At 28.1% G+C, this 17,174-nt stretch overlaps 1 protein-coding gene across 2 annotated transcripts in view; it reads right to left on the bottom strand.

Moving 5' to 3' along the window:
* The window catches only part of LOC142319368 (uncharacterized), a 35,816-nt gene extending 29,038 nt beyond the window's left edge, over positions 1–6,778 (bottom strand). Inside the window, exon 1 of one of the 2 annotated variants that reach the window (XM_075356581.1) lies at positions 6,152–6,778. The gene's annotated coding sequence lies outside the window, so the exon portion shown is untranslated. The remainder of the gene's footprint in view (positions 1–6,151) is intronic. The other variant, XM_075356580.1, reaches the window with a different exon arrangement.
* Between the last annotated feature and the right edge of the window lie 10,396 nt (positions 6,779–17,174).

Raw genomic sequence — 17,174 nt, forward strand, 5'->3', positions numbered from 1 at the left:
TAAGCCAGTAAGGACTGATGGCACTGTTAAGCTAATGGCACTGATACAGCTTGTATAATGATACAGCTTGTTAAGGTGGAATTATATATTATTATAGTAAGAGCTGCACATATGGGTACAAATATAATAAATCAAAAAAGTAATGATTGAATCTCATTTGGACTTAGGTCAAAGTGGTATTGGACAAAATACCACAAGACAAGGGTCTTGTGGTGTTTTAATTTGTATTTCATCAAGTGGTGTTTTTCGTCAATGTATTCAAAAAATAATATCACTCAGGAAGTAAAATAAAAAAAAGGAACTTTTTTTAAAAAGACTAGCAAACATTTTTTTAAAAGACACTAGCAAACATTAGCCATTTTGGGCTTTCTAACCATCTGAAAGGCCATACATTAAGCTTAATGGGTAGGGAAACTAGTTAAAATTGTATAAAACACAGAATGTGCCCGTTCTTATTTATAGATGTGAAACATGGACACTGGAAGAATGCAACCATGCATAGTTAGTTCTGCTAACTACTTTCAAAAGGAAGTTGTTATAAGGAATCCTTGGATGAGTTAAAAATGGAAGTATAATTTACAATGTATTTGCTAGGAACTGTCAGACTTAGAAAAGCATGTAGATGTGGTAATGGAAATCATTACCACATCTACATGAAATCATTACCAATCTAATGTATGTAATACATTAAATGACATTGTCATTACATGTAAATGATTTCTCTGAAGGAAATCATTACCTATCATAATTGAATAATTAAGAGGGGTAGAACTTGTTGACTACAAAGACAATATATGTTCTCTAAAGCACAATAGCAGAGGGAAATAAATATAAAAACCAAGGAAAGGCAGGCGCAAGACAAGATCCTTATTGTGACAAGAGGATGCAGCTGGGATGGAAATCAGGAACTAGAGAAAAGTGGTAGTGCTGAAAAAAAAAACATAAAATTCTAATAATGCTTATAACAAAGTATAATCTCTTCAGTGCTATTACATTAATTTCTAAAAATAATTTAATACAAGTTTTAACGATATGAGAATTTATGCATGCACCTTGTATAGAGTCGAACCATTTGAAGTGCTTTGAAAAGTGCATTGGAAGTCCCAAAAAAACATAAGCTGGTTGCTTGACCAACTCAAAAAAAAAACTGAAACTTACCCACTAGTTTCCTACATGTTTCAGGACCTTAAAAATATTTTGTTTTAATTTTTTATTTAAGCAGTCTACCTGCAGCAGTCATTTTTGTCACAGTTCGGAATTTCACTTTTGGTAATTTAGAACTATTTCTTTATGTACGTAGTACATGTTAGTAGTTTTACCATAAATAATATCAATGGTGATATACTTACCCCTAAATTTTTATGAATTTTTTGAAAACTTTTCTTTTAAAATAATTTAAATTCTGGCTTCAAATAACTCTGATGGAGCTGGTGATAAAAATCTCAAATTTGCACAACTTGCAGTGTTTTTGTAGATGTTTATAGCAAATAAAAAAGTTACTTGTGTATTGTACTAATAAGAAAGTTATAACCTCTCAAAATTCATTAAAAACCTGTAAAAGCAATACCATTTTGACTCACTAAATAATGGTCCAAGGGGGTTTCTTGTCATCTTTGCACTTTACATTTTTTATATTTAGCCACTATGTTGTTGAAGTTTTCAATATTTTTAAAATAGTTTTTTTAAATTATTAATGATAGTTTGTAATTTAATGACAACTAAACCAACACCAGTAATCTACACAATTTTGATTAAAAAATTCTTGTAAAACTTACCCGAACTGAGGTTTCAATGAGTAGCCTACATCTTTTTCAAGAATTCATTTTTATTTTTATACTGGTTTATTTTTGTAAACACTATCAAAGAAAAAATAAATTGTAGCAAAATTTTAATTATTCTTCAATGAAATAACTATTTTTGTAGCAATGAAAGTTTATTATTTAATGTGGTTAACCAACAACTATGATATCTCTTCTGATAATTCTGTGTGTCATCACTGTAGTTAGTTAGTTGATGGAGGTATATACCTAAAATGCTATAAGCAGCATCCAATTGTTCAATATTGTAATGTGGGGCAGTGTATTGTTCTTGGTCTTCACATTCATATAGTTCTTTGTTCTGCTGAGAAAAAATACTTTTGAAACAGTTAACCAAAGAAACTCTCTAGGAACTAAATTTAAATCTGCTGTTACTGTTATTTGCCTTTTTGCGAGTTCTCAAAGGGTCAAACAGTACTGTCCATACAGATGACTGAATCTTGAAAAAAACTTTTCATGATATTTACCAACACTAGTGACATCTAAATTGTAAAAAAATAAATCGTTAGTTTTTATCACTAAATTCACAAATTTTATTTAGTTCTTTTGGCACTGTACCATACACTGTTTTATGACTCATTCACATAAATTCCTAAGGAACATTGTTCTTCCATTGTTTTATGTGAAATTACTTGAAAATAATGTAAAAATTTTAACTAATTTTAAAATTTGCAAACACTTCCCAACACTGGATGAAATTTGACACACTCTAAAGATGTGAACAGGTCACTGACTAATGTCAGACTGACCATTCTGTTACTGCAAAGCTAAATCATGCAATGAGCATGTTGCAACATGAATCTTCCTGACGACTGGAAATGACTTCAAGCGCCTGTTACAACATCAAGACTGCAGCTGAATGTTTCAAACAAGTCTATTTCAACTATAGTATACGTATAAAAATATTAAACAGCCAAGAAGACAAGAAATCCCCTTAGAGCACTTATTTAGCGAGTCAAAATGGTATTGCTTTTAACAGGTTTTTCATGATTTTTGAGAGGTTATAACTTTTTTATTAGTACAACACACAAGAAAATTTTTTATTTGCCACAAACATCTACAAAAACACTGTACGTTGTACAAATTTGACATTTTTATCAGTCCCGTCAGTTATTAGAAGCTAAAATGTGAATTTAGAAAAATTTATTTTCAAAAATTCATAAAAATTTAGGGGTAAGTATATCACCATTACTATTACTTATGGTAAAACTACTACAATATAATTACATATAAAAAAATAAGTCAAACTGTGTATGCCATCCTTGCCTCTTGAAAAAAAATTACCAATTTTGATATTTAACTTTATTGGTAATTTTCTCACAGAAAGAAGAGAGATAGATAAATAAAGCACTGTGCCAATCTTTTACCTTGAGAAAATATGAATAAATTGTTCTTTGTTTCATCCTTCTAGGACCAATAGTTTTTTAGTTATGATTTTGTCTGTAAACCCTTACAATCACAAAAATAGGTGTGTGCACCTATCTGGTTTTAAGGTCCTGAGACATGTAAGAAACAAGTGGGTAAGTTTCAATTTTTTTTGAATTGGTCAAGTAACCAACCTTGGGTCACTTAAAATGAATTGACCCTGTAGGAAGTTCTAATTTAATTCTGAAATAAGGTCATTATATATAGATCGAACCAATTTATCTGAATTAGATGGGACCAGGGAATATTTAGACGAGTTACGTTCAGAAAATCTGAAATGCACTTCAATATAAAGAAAATTAATTTACATATAATATTATCAATTGAAATTTTCACAAATAATACATGTATATAAATTTGTGCCATTTTTTATGGGTAAAACATGAAAAACAGATGTTACAGTTAATATTTTTGCAAAATTCTGTAACAAAGTATGAAGTGTGCAAGCACAGTGTGTGTATGAAAATCAGTTATTCTTCATTTACAATGAATATAAATAAAAGGAAGTTAAGATTTATAATCTTAAAAATAGATGTCTAAAAATTTTAATTTATAAATCTCTTATTATTCAGTGTATAACAACCTGATTTCAAAAGGTTTATAGAATACTTTTAAAAATTAAAGTTGGACTGACTGCTATGGAATTAATCCTGAATGTATAGCCAAAACCTTGGTTAATAGTTTTCACTTAGTGTATTGTCCATCTGACTCCTTCCATAGGTTATGTGTGTAACTTGTAGAAGATTATATGTGTAACAATTCAGTTTTTAGACATTTAATTAAGTTATTTGTTGACTTACAGTGACCAGAAAAATTGTTAATAGCATGACAAATATCTATGCAAGTATTGTCCAGGTGGTATCGTTGGAATATTACTAAATATTAATCAAAATGATTTTCTGTAACCTTGTGTTTCACAATTTTGAAATTCCTGAAAACTTATTGATGTTTTATATATGTTCACCATACTTATTCATTCCATAGTTATATCCGTCTTGGATTCTGGAAACAAACTTTCTATTTTACTGGTACAATAAATTTACCAAAAATCAAAATAAATTGTATATCCAGGCTTAATCTTGGTTTACACGGCATCCATTATCATGCTAAGGAATCTGTTTGAAAAGATTACAGAAATAACTCTTCAAATATCTATTGTCATGGAAGCATCAATTTTGTGTTTTTTTCTGTTGCATCATAAACACCCTTTAATTACTTTTATCCACAATGTCTACAATTTTTGCTCCTGTACACAACTGCTGCAAAATTTTTGAGAGGCCATCGTTACAACTCTGAAAGTGTACTTCACTTTCTGTAGATATTACAAACTAATAGACAACAGCATACTACATAAAAGAGACATGCACCTTCTTAATTTTATCCAGTAAAGAACTGTACACTTGGTTAAGGTTAGCAGTCGTTCAAACCATTTAAATGACAATATTTTTTCAGATAATCCTCTTAATTAGAATGGTATTTGGCTGTAAAAGTAGTTATTGGAAGTTTGAAATACACTCCAAAACAAGCAAAACTTGGAGTAACAACCAGTACATAGAGTAACTCCAAGAACATCCAGTTGCTATTACAGTACAAACACAAAGAATTCTTTATGGATAAAAAACACTGGTAATAAAATGTTTCCCTCCTTTTATAGCTTACTAGCATAAATTAAATGTAACACCCATTAAAGACAGATTAAAGAAAGCAATAAAACGAGTAATTTAAAAAATGCCTTACAATTCTTACTTTACCAAATGACAATTCTAATTTTTGTAATTTGTATTTAATAAACTAAAAATAATGATGCAGATGTAATACTTAATTATCAAACAACATTAATCCTATTAAAAGCCCAGTAAAAGAAGAAATAATAGAAGTTTTAATTACATTAGTGTCATATTGCTTTTTCAAACTCCATACCAAAGACAAAAAAAATAATAAAATGGTAAGTATGCAATTAAAAAAAAAATTACTATATCAAATAATTATATATTTAACATATTTTTTCTTTTTTTTATAAAGGGTAACTTTAACAATAAAAACTGTGGTTACATGAAAAAAACTGAATTACATAAAAAACAAAACCACTGCACGTGAAAAGATCACTACGCAAAGATCTGTATACATTGCAGTCAATAATATGAAAGACTTAAGCTTTATAGTTTTAGTAACAATCAAACAAAATTTTAAAAATCAGTTATGATGAAAAAAGAAACAAAATGATTACAGTAATTAAAAAGACTACTATAAATAAAGATTATAGATATTATTTACATATATAATAGTAGATATTATAAATATCTATAACCTGGCCATGAATTCATAAAATGTTATCAGAGTAATGAAAGGTGATAATACATATTAAAAGTGATTAACAAATTAATTTCAAAACTTTTGAAAAGTAAAATAAAAAATTATATATATTTTTTATAACAAGCTGCAATTAACTCACTAAAAAATGGTCCTCTAAATAGATTAGAGTATTAGTACATTGACTCCCTTAATGTTAATAAATGTTTTTCAAAATTATTTGTAATGAAAAGTAACAGGATTTACAGTTAACAGAAGGTTAAGAAACTAGGGTACAACACATCTAATATGTAGGTTAACCTCAAAGAAATAAATAATACTTCTGTCACAATTAACAAGATCTACACATTTAAGTAAACATAATTTTTCCCGGAAAAATCCTACATATAATACACGGTCAGGAATTAACACGTCCTTAGAAACTTCAGATCAATTATTTTTAATAAATATATAGTTCCAATACATTATTAAAATTAAAAAGAAATTTCGCCAATAAAACACAAACTAAATGTAAAATGTATATTTTTAATATAAATAAACGGAAAAACAAATTAAAGAATTTTGTAACTGTCTATTTTCATCTATAACAGGTCACATACCTTAAAATACACAAGCAACTGTTCGCAATTCCTCTAAACATGCCGCTGTATTTTTATTTTCAAATTTCACGTGATTAATAAAAATAAAAACGCCAGGATAACCTCTCCACCTGTAGCTGCACAAATTGTTAAACTAAAAAATGAACACAACGTTAAAACATTTTCAACAACACTCACGACGCTGTGCAACCCACCGAACCTAGAAAAAGTATAATGCCCCACATTCCTTCTCCAGGTAGGAAGGTTCGCAAAGGACTGTCAGGAATGGGGCCAACCAGACACCGTGTCACAACCATACCTTAAAGTAGGTCTGCCGCTTGAACTGGGCCACAGTAGCCTACTTTTCACTACAATCTAATTAGAGCAGAATAAATTTGCAATAAGGTATCAGACCTAAATCGTTACTTACACATCAGTCAATTCGGCAAAAAACATTACTTTCGGAAATATGTAAACAGACTTAATAACTAAGCACCCATTAGACAGACAACAATCATTTTTTTACACTGCCTGCCCTATTCCCTCATTTTTTTTTTTTTTTTTTTTTTTTTTTACTTTATGACCTGACGAGTCCCAAGGCCAGATACTAAAACGTCAGTTTCAAATTCATATCAATATGACCATATGTTGTAAGTGAATTAGGCAAAAATAGACACTAAAATTTACAAATTATTAAATATGTAGTTTTAGAATATTCCATAACCTAGTGGTATCAGAAAATAAAAATTACATTAAAAAACCTGTTGTTAAATTATTCAGATATTTAGATAATAAATTGATTTTCTATCTTAAATTTCCGACTAATTAATTTGTTCTCAAAATTTCCTTTTTTGTTGTATTATACATTATTACGCACACGTTGAATGGCTAGTACATTTATTAAATACTACGTTCCTGCAGCAGCACTATGCGATCTGTTCAAAAATACTAATGACGAAATGAAGTCTTATAATTATTTGAATTACTTAATAAAATGGAACATTTCTTTATATATTTTTGTTTTTGATAACATAGAATTCTTTTGTAATAAAAACTAGTAGCAATGTAACAAATCCTTCAGAAAGTACATGTAATTATGCTCCAACAGTATAAAAAAACACTCATTCAGAGTGGTAGTGATTAAAAAGATTAATTACAAAATTGACTTTTCAGTAATTATTTTTAACAATAATTAACATATTTTTAAAACCAATTTATATATTAAGAGATATGTAACTGAATTTATGGGTGTGAAATAATTATATGTGGAGTAAAAAATCCTAAATAAGGTATGAATGTAGAAAAGAAAGACCAGATTGGTGAAGGTACTCCTTGAAGAAGCGGATTTATTCACTTAAGTTGTAAACTCAATAGAACTGGGTGAAATAAAGCTGAAATAAAATGTAGGATTAACCAAAAATTACATTAAAAAAAAATGACTTTATGTCTAAAAATATCTTCTTTATAGTTACATAAAAGCAAGTAAATATTTTATATGTTGGTGATGTTTACACCTTGAGAGCAGAAAAGTAAAGGAGATTACCACTTCGCCAATCTCCATGGCAGAGTGATAGAATTTTGGCCTTTAAATCTGAGGTCTTTGGTTCGAATCCTGATCAGGCATGGCATCATTTTTCATGCACTATAAAATTCCATTTTCATATCCCATCCAAAAATTTCAACCTTATCTAGTGATGTCATCAAATAAAAAAAAAATAAAAAATTATAACTTTGGTATGGTGCTACAATGTAATGATGTAATTAGATGAACTGATAAAAAAACCTTAAATTTCAAGCTTAAATTTCTAGACTACTAGCTTTTGTGCCAAACATTATATTTAAAATTTTAAGACACATATAAAGATTATAATGCTAAATTTATTGATTCTCTTTTCTTATTATTTAAATAAATTACTAATTTAACAGATAATACTAATAATAATATTTGTTTTTATTAATATTATTTTGTTTTTGTCTTCAGTCATTTGACTGGTTTGATGCAGCCCTTCAAGATTCCCTATCTACTGCCAGTCGTTTCATTTTGGTGTATCTCCTACATCATATATCCCTGACAATTTGTTTTACATATTCCAAATGTTGCCTTCCTGCACAATCTTTCCCATCTACCTATCCTTCCAATATCAAAGCGATTTTTTTAACCTAATTAATTACTAGTTCTATATAAAGATCAAAAAGTAACGGGGATAGGGAACATCCTTGTCAGACTCCCTTTTTTATTACTGCTTCTTCCTTATGCGCTTTAATTATTACTGTTGCAGTTTGGTTCTTGTAAATATTAGCAGTTCTATTTCTATACTTCTTGAACCCTAAACTTTTTAAAATGCTGAACATTTCATTCAGACCTACATTGTCAAATGGCTTTTCTAATTCAATAAATGCCATTTATGTTGGTTTGTTTATCTTTAATCTTCCTTCTACTATTAATCTGAGCACTAAAATTGCTTCCCTTGTCCCTATACTCTTCCTAAAAACAAATTGGTCTTCTCCTAACACTTGTTCCACTCTCCTCTCAATTCTTCTGTAAAGAATTCTAGTTAAGATATTTGATGCATGAGTAGTTAATTGTTCTGAATTTTCATATTTTTGTGCTTCTGCTTTCTTTGGTATATCATGACAATATGGCAATGCTTACATTCCAATCCCAATGCTTCCTTTTGCCCAATGCTTACAGTCCAATCAACTATTATTAAATTTTCATATCCCCATTTATGTGTTTAATTGCTTCATATATACACTTTACTTCATCATCATCATTATAGGCACTTGTAGTTATATAGACGTTAACAATCGTTGTCGGCTTGGGTTTTGATTTTATCCTGATTACAAATTCTATCACTAAGCTTTTTCAAGAACTCTTCTCTCTTCCCTCTCTTCTTGTTCATTATGAAACCTACTCCAACCTGCCCTTTATTTGAAGCTGAGTTAATTATTCTAAAATCACCTAACCAAAAGTAGTTTTCCTCTTTTCACCGAACCTCACTAATTCCAACTACATCTACATTTAAGCTACCCATTTCCCTCTTTAAATTTAAGTTAAAATAACTGCTGCAATTTTTTCACTACTTTCAGCTGCATAGTACTCAGAAGATTGAGTGATGTTGATATGGCCATTTAAATCCTTCTGACCTATGCCCTTAACAACTTCTGAAAGAGCCTGCTGCCTTCTTTCAGGAATCATTCCTTAGTTTGGCTCTCAACAGATACTTCTCCAATAAGGTTGCACCTTTGATCCAGCTACTCTGTATCAGTGAGCACTCAAGCCCCTCACCATTGGCAAGGTCTCATGATTCATAGAGGGAATAATATTATATAACATTTATATTATAATATACATTATATTAATTATAATTATTATATATTATTGTATAATATATATTTAATAATATTTATGTTTTATTTAACAGATAATAATTTATAAAATCAGAAGTTTCTATTTTTTTTCAATTATTATTTCACTGGATAAGATCAAACTCTATGCATGGAACATGGTATGAAGTTCTTGTAGCCGACGAAGAAACCATAACTGGACAGAATTCAAGTGCCAGCCCAAAATTTCCTGTGAAACGACCTTTTTTAAATAGTACATTATTAGTGTAAATATTGAGACTTAATTTTAAAGTATTTTAAAATCTTGCAATTTCTACCAAAATATTGTCTAAAGTAGTTTATTAAAATATGAAATAAAGTTACTTTAAAAAATTTTTTTAAAGAAATAGATATATTTAAATTTGAAATGTTTGATGTCAGCACCAGATTAAAATCAATTTACATAATATGATGCTTAAATCTAAAAGTTACAGTTTAAAAGATTAAAAAGTCAAAATTTAAGGATTTTTTTACTTTTCAGGCAGTGATATTATTAAGTTGCTTTTTTAAAGTTAATCTTATTTTTATTTTTTTTAGTTTTTATGTAAAATATAGATCAGGTTACAAAAAAAAAAAATAAATGGAGTCAATGTAAAAAAAAGATGTTTACCAGAAATGTTAAAGTAGAAATCTGCGTCTGAAAGTAATAATAGTATGATAGAGAAATGACGTAAACAGAATGATACAGAGTATAACCATAAGCTTTATATAGAATGCAGGAATATATAATTCTAGTTTTACCATGTTTTCCAACTAATATTTTTAGAATTTCATACAAAATAGTTGAATATCAGCAAAAAGCAACAATTATAACATAAAAAAGAAAAATATTTATACAAAAATATAATTTGTATTTTAAAAGACCTTCTACTTAAGTTATATACTGAAAACAAGACAACCAAAGGAAATTTTCCAAATCAATCCATTTGGCAAAAAGTAAGACTTGAATTTCCTTAAAAAAAGCATATGAACTGAATAAAAAATGTATTTTTTTTTTTTTTGTTAGTAAAATCATTATAAAATATGTTAATACCATTTTGTTGCTAACAAAAAACTGTACCCTAAGAAGTGTTGGGACAAGAAACATAAGGTCATAGTCAGCATATAAAGGTAATTATTTAATCTATTTATTAACTTATTCTGTTATTTGGAATAATTTAATAGAATATTTACCATCTGAAGCTCTTATGTTCTTGAGTCAGCAAGTCTAGATATGTTTTTAATTAGAACCCAATTGAGAATAATGTTAAATACAACTAGTTCTGCTTCAACTGTCAACTTTCTTCAACAGAAGCATGGTTTTCCTTCCTCTACATAACACTAATCCTCTGTTCCACACCAACATACATAAATTACAAATATATCTATATGATTTTATAAAAATGTAAAAATAAAGTAATTTGAAAATGTAGGATTTCTGGAAATGCAAAAGAACTTTGAGATATATGAGGTGATAATGGATTCTCTGCCTTGTTTCTTAGGTATGAGGTGTAATCAGAAAGTATGTGACTGGTTCATAAAAATGAATACTTAACCTATTTAGTTCAATGATTTATCTCCTTAAATTAGGCCTCTTCTGATGTAACAAACTTATACTAGTGATGTTTCCAGTGTTGGAAGCATTTTTCAAAGTTAATTTAGATGAGTATTGTAAGTCCTCCTTTCGCAATTCTTTTGGTCCCTTCTCTGTTTTCAAATCTCTTTCCTCTAAGCAGAATTTTAAGCTTAGGAAATAACCAAAAATAGTAAAAAGCATGTCTGATGAGTAAGGAGCCTGCTGAGGTTATTTGATTCTACATTTTCCCTAGAATTTCTAGATAATTTGTGATACATGGGATGAAGTGCAGTCATGATGAATTTCCCAGTTGCTATACTTCCAAAGCTGTGGTCTCTTGTCTTGAACACCATCTCCTACCTGACAAAGAATAGTTATGTATTACTCTTTGTTGACAGTTTGTCATTGAGAAGCATAATCCTGATGAATCGTGCCTTGATGATCAAAAAGACTGTAATGACGTCCACATTGTTTCATGATTACCTGGCTTTCTTTTGTCATGGAGAAGTTGGGTTTTTTAATGGGATGACTATACCTTTATCTCAAGGTTGTAGCCGTAGACCAATGTTTCATCTCCATATTATTTTTATCATAAATTCAGGATCAATATTAGCATATTCCAGTAAGTCTTGCACAACTTGCAGTTGGTTTTCCTTTTGTTAATGAATGAGAAGTGTTGGGAAAAAGTTTTTGCTATGTGCCACATCTCCGATCATCCATTAAAATTGATTGCATTGGGCCAAATGAAATTCCTTCTTCATTTTCAAGGTCTCTAATTATTATTTGACAATATTCATCATCTGCTGAATTTGCTTGAATTTTTTGGGATTTTTGCTGGTGTAATTTAACTAGAATAATTATATGAAGTTACATCTGAATTATTTGTTACATATTTAAAGTAAGATTTCATTTTTATTATTATAAATATATTTAATATTTTTAAATATATTTCTTTTTTTGTCACTCTAATACATAAAAGTATTGTTGCAACTTGAATTTATAGAATTTTACAAGACATTTACTAGTTTTTGTCTTAAAAAAATGTCTCAGTTGAAGATTGTTCTTGTAGTTTTTTAATTTTTTGCAAAACATGAATGTTATTTCTTGATTGTTTTTATTGATTTGTGAATCACCAGCAGAAAATTGATAAGGACATCATTTTCAAACCAAATTTTTCATCATCAGGCTGTTCTGAACGTCATTTTCCCCAAGCTCTTCAAGCCCAGTTTCCTTTCCTATTTCAATTACATCTTTAGCAATTTGTCCATCAAAAAAGTAAACATAAAATGCATCTGTACCTAAGAAATACCTACGAAATGAGTATGTTTAATTTTTCTACTGACTTACAGAATCTTTTGAAAAAAAATACAAAAAAAATTCATTCCAATGTAATGTGTAATAGTTTTTTTAAGATACCAATAATAAAAGTATAGTTCATGTGGGATATTATTAAAAATAAAACCTGAATTTCCATTTAAATAACAAAACTATCACACAAAAAATACTAACTTCATTTCCATTATCACATCCTTTTCTAATAGCAGTGCAGTTTAATATTTTCTGGTATTTCTAGCTAACCCACCGGGTTGGTCTAGTGGTTAACGTGTCTTCCCAAATCAGCTGATTTGGAAGTTGAGAGTTACAGCATTCAAGTCCTAGTAAAGCCAGTTATTTTTACATGGATTTGAATACTAGATCGTGGATGCCAGTGTTCTTTGGTGGTTGGGTTTCAATTAACCACACATCTCAGGAATGGTCAAACTGAGAATGTACAAGACTACACTTCATTTACACTCATACATATCATCCTCATTCATCCTCTGAAGAATTATCTAAACGGTAGTTACCGGAGGCTAAACAGGAAAAAGGAGTTGGTATTTCTAGCTACAATAATATAGATCATCTTCAAATTAGACAATTTATCTGAAATAATATTTATGATTTAATACTTCTTTCTCTCGGTTGATACGTAAGGAATTAAAACTTATATTAACAGGAAATATTCAATTGGTGTAAAAGTAATAAAATTACTTCCTCTATTTTTAGAGAATAGGTAGTTACTATTAACATCTCTGTTAAAAATATAATTAATGATTTCTTTACTAATAGTCTATTTCACTCTTGACTTAATACTTCCACTGCTCTGACAACATAAAAAAAGTTCTGTACTTGATTTATAAAATATAGATCACTTTTTTATTATCCATATCTTCTAAATTATTTTTAAAAATATGCCAAGAATACAACATTTTTGAAAAATATTATATACTGACTAATTTTCAGCATAGATTTTAGGAAAATTTCTTTAACACATCGATTTCCCAAATTTTTGAAAATACTTTAAATAACATAAATAACAAAAAAATTGCTTTTTCTATTTACTACTAATTTTTATATAGCAATGAAATTTGTTTTGAACTGCTTACAAATAAAACTACTGACCGAGTAAACAGCAAGGTTTATAACTACCTGGTTGAAAATAAGTGATACCTTACCAATCTCAACACAAACAGGTAACTGAAATTACATCTTTTGATAATAAAATAGTATAAAATAAAATTAAATCCTCACTTGAAAGTGTTTAAGATGGGATCTCCCAGTAGTGTTTTCAGTCCCTTTTCTTAATATTGATTGACCTTAATTAAAATATACTATTTTGCTTATCAGGGTTAGAAAATTCTTGGTAAACAGTTCCAAAAACTATTCACTGAATGGATTTATCTCTACATACTCTCCTATGTAAAATTTAATGCTACATCTTGGGGCTGCTTGAAAATGTCAGAATGAGTTTTCAAGATACAAAAATAGGCCAGTAGAGGCCTATTTTTTTATCACAAATATTTTTGGAAATCTGTGTGATGTAGATAAATGTGTAACAGAAAGTACAAATTCTAACATTCATGTAACATTAAAATAAAATAAAAAATAGTATTAATTTCTATTTTAATAAATTACCTAACAATCTAAATGATATTGTTAAAACTAATTATTAAAAATCAAATTGCTTTTATAGAAATATTATTAATCTGTTGATTTTTAAATAATAAACCTGAATTTCTGCATACTTAACGTGTACTTTAATGTATACTCAAATATTTAGCAAATACCTTTAAATTATTTTTTTATTCTGTAACAATTTAATTACTTCAGTTACTTGCCTTCTTATTATTTTGTATTAATATACCATTTTTACTAATATTATTTACTATTTTTAAGTACTAATGTGGATTATAACCACTTCTCCCTTTTATTCATAATTTTTAACTTTGCAATACCCCTCTGGTTTTTCTGCTTCTCCATAGTTTCCCTTTATTCTTCTAGGTAACTGCTGCAGTAGCTCCTGTTTGTTATTGACAGAATAGTGTATATACCTATCCTGTCATTTCTGATAAGGTCTAAATAATATATAATTATGTTGCAATTTAAGTTAGTATTTTTTCATTTATTTCTCTCTCAGAACTGCAATATTTTATTTCCAATTTTTTTTTCATTTCAGCCATTTATCTTCCTTTTCCTCATCCTGAGCACATCTAACATATTCAACACCACATAAAATACAACAACATTTCCAAAAATCATGTAAGTAGATTTGCTTCAAAATTTGTAACTAAGCCTAAGTTTGAAAAAATTCTTCAAATAATAAATCTTGAAGTTGAAATTTTATTTTATTCAGGACATTGAATGATAAGAGGTTATATTCAAAATAATGTAAACTATGACAATCACAACTGTTAAGCAAACCAGCAAGAGCACATCTGAAAGTACAAAAGTATAAAGGTGAAAGAAATATTTTTATTTCTACAAAACATCTCTTCTTCTGGACCAAAATATTTATAACCATTCCTTGAAAATAACTTGACTTTTCTATTTACTCTCCAATAAAATAAATAGCAGATTTAACAATGCCTTTAAAAGGTTGCTGGTTTTCTAAATGATAAATCAATATTGATCTAACATTTCTCAATCTCAAGTTGCGTCTCATTCTAAAAGTAATAGTAACAGACTATCTCTTATTGATTTCTCATTAAAGTCATGTTTTTAAATTAATTTTTGGATCACATTAAATTGTAGTCATGTAGAATAAAACATGTTAAATTGAGATTTACCAGTTGTTAACTTCTTCCTTTACAGTACAAAAAGAAAGTAAAAAAAAAATCAAAATTTTTATGAATGAGTTATAAAGTTTTGTTTCACTAAATAAAGGATATATCAATAGGAAAAAATAAGAAATAATGTAATCATTTTTCTATATTTTTTTTAAAGTAACATAATTTAATGTAAATATCATTAACATTTCATACTTTTAATACTGCACAAAAAATTCTAAGTAATAATGTGGAAGACAATGTAATAAATCACGATATGTGAACGTATTGACATGTTTTAGTAAGTACAACATAATTAAATTAATAATATACACACAAACTGTTAATACAACATAAAATGAATTAATTATGGATGTTAAAAATAATACATAATTATAAAAATGTGGATGATTATTTTAAAATTAAATTAATAACAGTTGAAAGATGATGACATGATTTGTTTATCCTTCAAAACATAAATGAAAAGTATGAATGAAAAACCTCTGAGTAACTTTGATATCTGATGTAAATAATATTTATATTATTATTGCTAAAGCTATCATATTTTACTTTATTATAACATTCAATAATATATTTTATAATATACAGTAAAATGGATAATTTTACAGAAGAGTCTTTCTGTAAAAATAATTGAATATTTCTAATTATCATGAAGTATATTTTTACAGAATAAATAAATGGATTACTATATTTTTATAACTTTATTAATTTGAAGTACAGCTTTTTCATTATAATAGCAATAATAATTTCAAAAGAATTTGAAATATAGTTCAAAGTTTCAAAACCAGTACAGGTAAAATTTCTATTTCCACTAAAAACTGGCAATGTAAGTGTTATTTAAAACATATAAATTAAAGTTATAACACAGCTAACAAAAATGAAAGACCCAAGAAAATGGATGGAAAACTGTATTTACAGTCTTATTACAAGAAGGCCTGGCTTTACCTAATTTTGTAAACAACAGGATAAAACTGCTTGATAAGCTCCATAGGCAGAGTTTCCCATCACTAGCTATCATCAAGGATGGTTCATGTGTTTCCATGTTCTCTCAACAGGGATTCAGTGGGGAGTAGTCCTAACACAGAACTCAAACTGGTAAAGAATAAATGAAGAATAATGAAAAATGGTGGATCATGACATGACACTAACAACTCTATCAGAGGAGCAATTCATGCTCTTCTTCATGTCTCTTAGGAGTTGGAGAATTTTTATCCTGGATGGGAGCAACTTGTTATTGATCTATAGTAACTGGTCAACAGTTTGAGTAGAACAGTTCAAAAATTGGCTGTAACAAAATAAATCACTTGAAAACAGGACAGGCTTTAATTTCAGCCATTTTTCTTATTTAATTTTTTTAGCATTAATAAACACCAGAAATATGCAGGGAAACTGCAACCATCTATTTTAATATTGATACATGAGCAGTGATTTATCATGTATTATTCTATTCATGTATTATCATTACATTCTAACTTTATCCCCTTCAACTTCCAAGAAATATAAGTATAACAATTTGATGGGATTATTGAGTTGTATGGGAATACATCATTTTATTCTGGACTCTAACCGATTTTAAATGCAACTTTAGTTAATAATAGAATAAATGTATTCTATATAGAAATGGATTTCCATTTCTTTGACAATGCTTCTGGATGATTAATGTTCCTGCTATTCAGTGCAGAAAGTATAATTATTAATGTGTAAACTATATTTTTGTTTTATAGATACTTTAATAATTTATTCCATTATATATATTTCTAGTGCTAAGCAAAAGAAGTGGCTACTATCTAATTATAAATTTATTTAGTTTTAAGTAAATAGATCATTATCCCACAAGAATTATTTATTAGGTCTGAAGAAGTTGAGATTGGCACACTGAGCAAAACAATAAAAATGTTTTAAATTTTTTTTAATAATCATAAATTTGAAAAAATCTTTCAATTAAATTACTTTATTTTTAGATAAATTAAATTAATCAATTGATAATAATAAAAAG

This window comes from Lycorma delicatula, chromosome 2 (assembly GCF_047948215.1).
Source record: "Lycorma delicatula isolate Av1 chromosome 2, ASM4794821v1, whole genome shotgun sequence".
In the NCBI taxonomy this organism is placed as follows: Eukaryota; Metazoa; Arthropoda; class Insecta; order Hemiptera; family Fulgoridae; genus Lycorma; species Lycorma delicatula.